The sequence below is a fragment of the Hemiscyllium ocellatum genome, chromosome 7, assembly GCF_020745735.1.
Source record: "Hemiscyllium ocellatum isolate sHemOce1 chromosome 7, sHemOce1.pat.X.cur, whole genome shotgun sequence".
NCBI lineage: Eukaryota > Metazoa > Chordata > Chondrichthyes > Orectolobiformes > Hemiscylliidae > Hemiscyllium > Hemiscyllium ocellatum.
Genome location: NC_083407.1, coordinates 86,349,695 through 86,354,823, shown reverse-complemented (window position 1 = coordinate 86,354,823; position 5,129 = coordinate 86,349,695). Strand labels below are relative to the sequence as shown.

Below are 5,129 nucleotides of genomic sequence, written 5' to 3'. Positions count from 1 at the left end.
GTACCGCCCAGAGCTCACTGGAGCCCTCTTAATCTCTTTAACTCACCACCACTGTTTTTATTTCCAAAAATATACTTTATTCATGAAAATCTTTTTGTATATTTACATTGTCACAAAGGCAGTTCGGTTTTGTACAGTTGCATATCAAGTAAATAAACAAAACATTGAACTTTGACTCCATCCAAAAAAAACCAAAGACCCTTCTTGTACATATAATAGTAATGTTTATCTACATTTGGGGCACTCGGAGAGTCCAATACCTGAACTGACTCCCATTTACCGTCAGGAGGAAGACTTCAGACAGTGGATTTTTCCCTCTGCACCTTGGCAGCCGCTGCCCCAAGTCTTAGTGCATCCCTCAGCACATAATCCTGGACCTTGGAATGTACTGGTCTGCAACACTCAATCAGGGTCAACTCCTTGATCTGGAAGACCAACAAGTTCCAGGCAGACCAAAGAGTGCCTATCACTGAGTTGCTGGTTCTCGAGGCTCAGTTTATGTTTGTTTCAGTGTGCGCGCAGGAGAACAGACTGTAGAGTACAGAGTCCCGCGTCACGGAGCTGCTCAGAATGAACCTCGATACAAGCCACTGCATCTTTCTCCAGACTTTCTTTCCAACGGATGATTCCAGAAGGGGATATGTGACAGTCTCAAACCCCAGAATGACTTTGAGGGCAGCATGCGGTGATACAGATCAACCAGGTGTGCTCAGAGCGTTCAGCAGGAGTGAGGCCGGCTTTAGGGTTTAGGTAGAACCTCAGTACCAAATGTCTACACACAGCTTGATGCAGCCGCACTCAAAGGTGGCCATCAGGATGAGGGCGATGTTGGGAACATTCTTCCAACGCATTGTCCAGAGCTTTGTACATAGAGTTCCTGTGAACCGGATCTATCTTAGACTTCCAGATGAAGTGGAAGGTGGCTTGGGTGACTGTAGCAGCACAGTTTCAGGAAATGAGACAGACCTGTGCCATGTACAACAAAAGAGAGAGCTCCTCACACCTGAGGACCAGGTTTTTACATTCAATGGAGACGAACTAGTGCTCACAGAAGACCAGTTTCTACTTCACCTTGGTGATGCTGTCCTCCCAAGATTTTGTCCACATCCCAGCCCCTCTGAACCATATTCCCAGCACCTTCAGGTAATCTGTCCTGATGGTGAAGGGAATGAAGGATCATTTGGCCCAGTTCCCAAAGAACATGGCCTCACTCTTGCCTCGATTTACCTTGGCTCCCAAGGCCAGTTGAAAACTGGTTGCAAGTGCTCATGAGTCTGTGCACAGACAGCAGATCTGAGCAGAAAATGATGACAGCATCCATGTACAGGGAGGCTTTGTCCTGCAGGGCTCCACTGCCTGGAATACTCACTCCTCTCGGGTTCACATCCTTCCTGGTGGACTCAGCGAAGGGCTCTATACAACACATAAACAAAGCAGGACAGAGTGGGCAGCCCTGCTTGACTCCAGATCTGCTCGGGAAGCTTTCTGATTCCCACCCATTGATTGAGACTGCACTAATAATGTTGGTGTAGAGCACTCAGATCCAATTGTAGATTCCCTCCCCAAGCCCATTTTGGACACCATGTCCCTCATGTGATATCCTGTTAAAGGCCTTCTTTTGGTCTAGGCTGATGAGGCAGGTGTCCAGTCTCCCAGCCTGTACATAGACAATTGTATCCCTGAGGAATATGAGGCTCTTGGAGGTCATCCTACCTGGTATGGCACATGTTTGGTTGGGGGTGAATCACTGATTCCAGTGCAGACATGACCCTGTTAGCAATGACCTTAGACAGGATTTTGCAGTCTGCATTCAGCAGTGCAATTGGTCACCAGTTTCTAACTTCCTTCCTCTCCCTCTTGTAATTGAGGTTGATGATACCTTTCGTTGTGGATTCACACTTGGTACCAGCCAGACGCATACTGTCATACACCTCCAGTACATCCTGGCCTATCAAGTCCCACAGTGTTGACTACAACTCGGCTGGTAAGCCATCGCTTCCTGGAGTTTTATTCCTTTCTAAGGACTCGAGGGCCTTGGTCAGCGCATCCAGAGATAATGACTGGTCCAGCTCTCCCACAAACTGTCATCTAAGACTCCTATGTTAGATGACAGGAAAGACTGAGTGGCCGCTCTGTCTGTGGACTTTGTGTCTTACAGTCTGGCATAAAAGTATTTGCTGATCCCCAGGATGTCAGACTGAGATGACATTACCAAGCTATTTCATTCCTTTAGGTTGCTCAGCACGGTGTTCTCCTCATATACCTTCTAGAAGATGAATAGTGAGCACATCTCATCTTGCTCCACAGTGCGGATCCCGAACTGGACGACCCTTCAATTCACCACCATCCTGTGAACTGTCTCAGGACAGGGTTCCATCCCAGGTTCATGCTGGAGGTGGAGGAGGCTTTCCTGTCACTTTATCTTCATTGTTTGGTGCACATGATGTGGCACAAATATTATTAATCTCCCCAAACCTGTGCCTTTAGCCTGGAAATTATTTCAATATTATGTCTGCTCCTCAGGCCAACATTCTGGAATATGCAGCATTGCATCTAATTTTATAATAATGCCTGCTCCTCCCTCTCTTCACTGTTTTCATTGGATCAATCCAAGTGTCTGTTGATGGGTTCATTTGGTGGGCAGCAATTGCCACACACATCAACTTCCTCCCATGATCTGCCACTGTTTTTGCCCTGATGTGTTAATTCAGCTCCAGTGGCATTAAAACTGGATGTGCTGAAAGACATTTATTACAGCTCCTGTTCCAATATATTCGACTTGAGGGTGTGGTACGGGAAAAGCACAGCAGGTCAGGCAGCATCCAAGGAGCAGGAGAATCAACGTTTCAGGCATAAGCCCTTTATCAGGAATCGTGAGCTCTTGATGAAGGGCGTATGTCCGAACAACGATTCTCCTGCTCCTTGGATGTTGCCTGATCTGCTGTGCTTTTCCAGCACCACACTCTAGACTCTGATCTCCAGTATCTGCAGTCCTCACTTTCCAATTATATTATAGCCACAAGTACTTCAGTGTCTAGGCTAATGCAAAGCTATTTGGTTAGAAAATATAGCACACATCCATCAGTGCGTCATGCTTCAAATGACAACAGTTAGGTTGGAATCTGGACTTTACTATTCCTTGGGTCACATGGTGACAATATTACGAGCATTTCTCTTAATTAAAGATATACTGTATTCAAACTGAAGCATAACCCAACAGAAGTCAGATGTGAGACACATGGTGGACTGGTGAATGGTGGGCAGTAGTGACAACAACAGGATGTGATGAGGGTCAGGTGAATGGAGAACAGCAACCACAAGGACAAAACACCAATAACGTTATCCTACAGGTACACAATCCTTTATCCGAAATTCAAAAAAGCTCCGAAATCCTAATTTATTTTTGTGAAGTGCGGAGTGTCATTTTGGTGTGTGAACAGGTGACCCAACTCCAAACCCACACCATCACTCAGATGTGACTTGGTGGCATGGCCCAGAACTGGCAGGCATCGATTGTGTCTCAGCACTCGTACTATTCACACATGTGTCTGCTGTTAGGTAATTTTTTTTATTTCACAGTGAAAATGTCATTTATTCCGAAATCCAAAAATATCTGAATTCGGAAAAACAACTGGCCCCAAGGTTTTTGGACAAAGGGTTGTGTACCTGTAGTAGGGGAGATTGTTTCCATGAGGGTTGACATGGGATTGGTGGCTGACATGACATGGGAAGGAATTGGTTGGAAATGACAGTAGGGGATTCAATGGGAAAGAGGAGATAGCTTGGGAAGGGTTGATGATATTTGGTACAATTTACTTTTGCTAAAAATGACATTCAATAGATTTGATTGGAAAGGCTCTTGAAAAGCGGACAGGTAAATGAAAAGAATACATCAGGGTCGATTCCAGAAGTGAAAGAAGTTGATAAGGGTCATTTTCCGAGTTTCTTCATTGTACAACTCCAGTGATAAAGGCCAAGAAAACCAATTCATTTTATGGAAGGGGCAGTTACAATGTTACTATGAAACCTGAATGCAAACACGAACACTGTCATGGATTAAGAGTGTGACCTGGGAACTTGTTTTCTTTGGCTTTATTCTTTTCAAAGAGCTGTTCCATGAATAATAATGAGCTTGTCAGTTGTATTATTGCTAGAATGTTAATCCCTAGATCCTACTAGTGTTCTGGGGACAAGGGTTCAAATCCTGCCATCGAAGATGTGGAATTTGAATTTGATAAAGATGTGGAATTAGTAGACTAATGATGATCATGAAACCATTGTCAATTATCAGGAAAAACCCACGTAGTTCACTATTGCCCAATAGGGAAGGAATCTGCTGTCCTTACCCGGTCTGGTCTACTTATGACTCCAGACTGACAGCAATGTGGTTGACACTTAACTGCCCTTTGGCTGGCCAGCACTTATTACACGATGACACCCACATCCTGTGAATTAATAAAAAAAACCCTGCTTTTTCAACTCAGGAGAAAACAATTCCCTATTAGATTTTCATAAATTGTAGCTGTGAAAAAAATCCTTTAGACAAAAATATGTTTTCATATTCTCAGACCTGATCTTGCACGTGTGCATACTTTTAGGTAATTTTTTACAGTGAGAAGTTTTGATTCTGACCATAAATGTTTGTAAATCTCTTTTAGTGTTTAAAATCAATAACAGTAAAATGTGTTATAATGAAAGAATGTTAAAGGTTTATGGAAAGAAATAGATGAGATGTATTTCTCAGCCATTCTTTTTATTTTTGGTGTGCCATATTTAGTCTATAAAATATATCAAAGATGTTTTCTGTTGTGATTGTACTGGGTCTTTAAGAGTGATTTGTTCTGTACTGTTTCTCTTGAAGAGAGGGGTTACCAAGATGATGCTGGACAGTTTACTTCAAAAGCAACTTCGAGCTCCCTGAGTATTAAAGAAACTTGAGTGGTTGGATTCAGGTTCACAGATATTCAGGGTTTTTGTTTTGCTTTCAGTAGGATTTGGAACTAGCTGTTGCAACTGACAGATATATCTCTCTTTCTGTCTGCTGCAGCGAATAGCTTGAGTTCTGTCTCTGCTGCTAGATTGTTTATTTCAGTATTCCTTTCTCCTGGACTGGAAGGGAGATAGTACAT

General features: G+C 43.5%; 1 protein-coding gene across 1 annotated transcript in view; it reads left to right on the top strand.

Annotated features, from left to right (window-relative positions):
• tyw5 (tRNA-yW synthesizing protein 5) overlaps positions 1-5,129 on the top strand; it is a 69,515-nt gene that overhangs the window by 486 nt on the left and 63,900 nt on the right. The gene's annotated exons all lie outside the window — the stretch shown is intronic.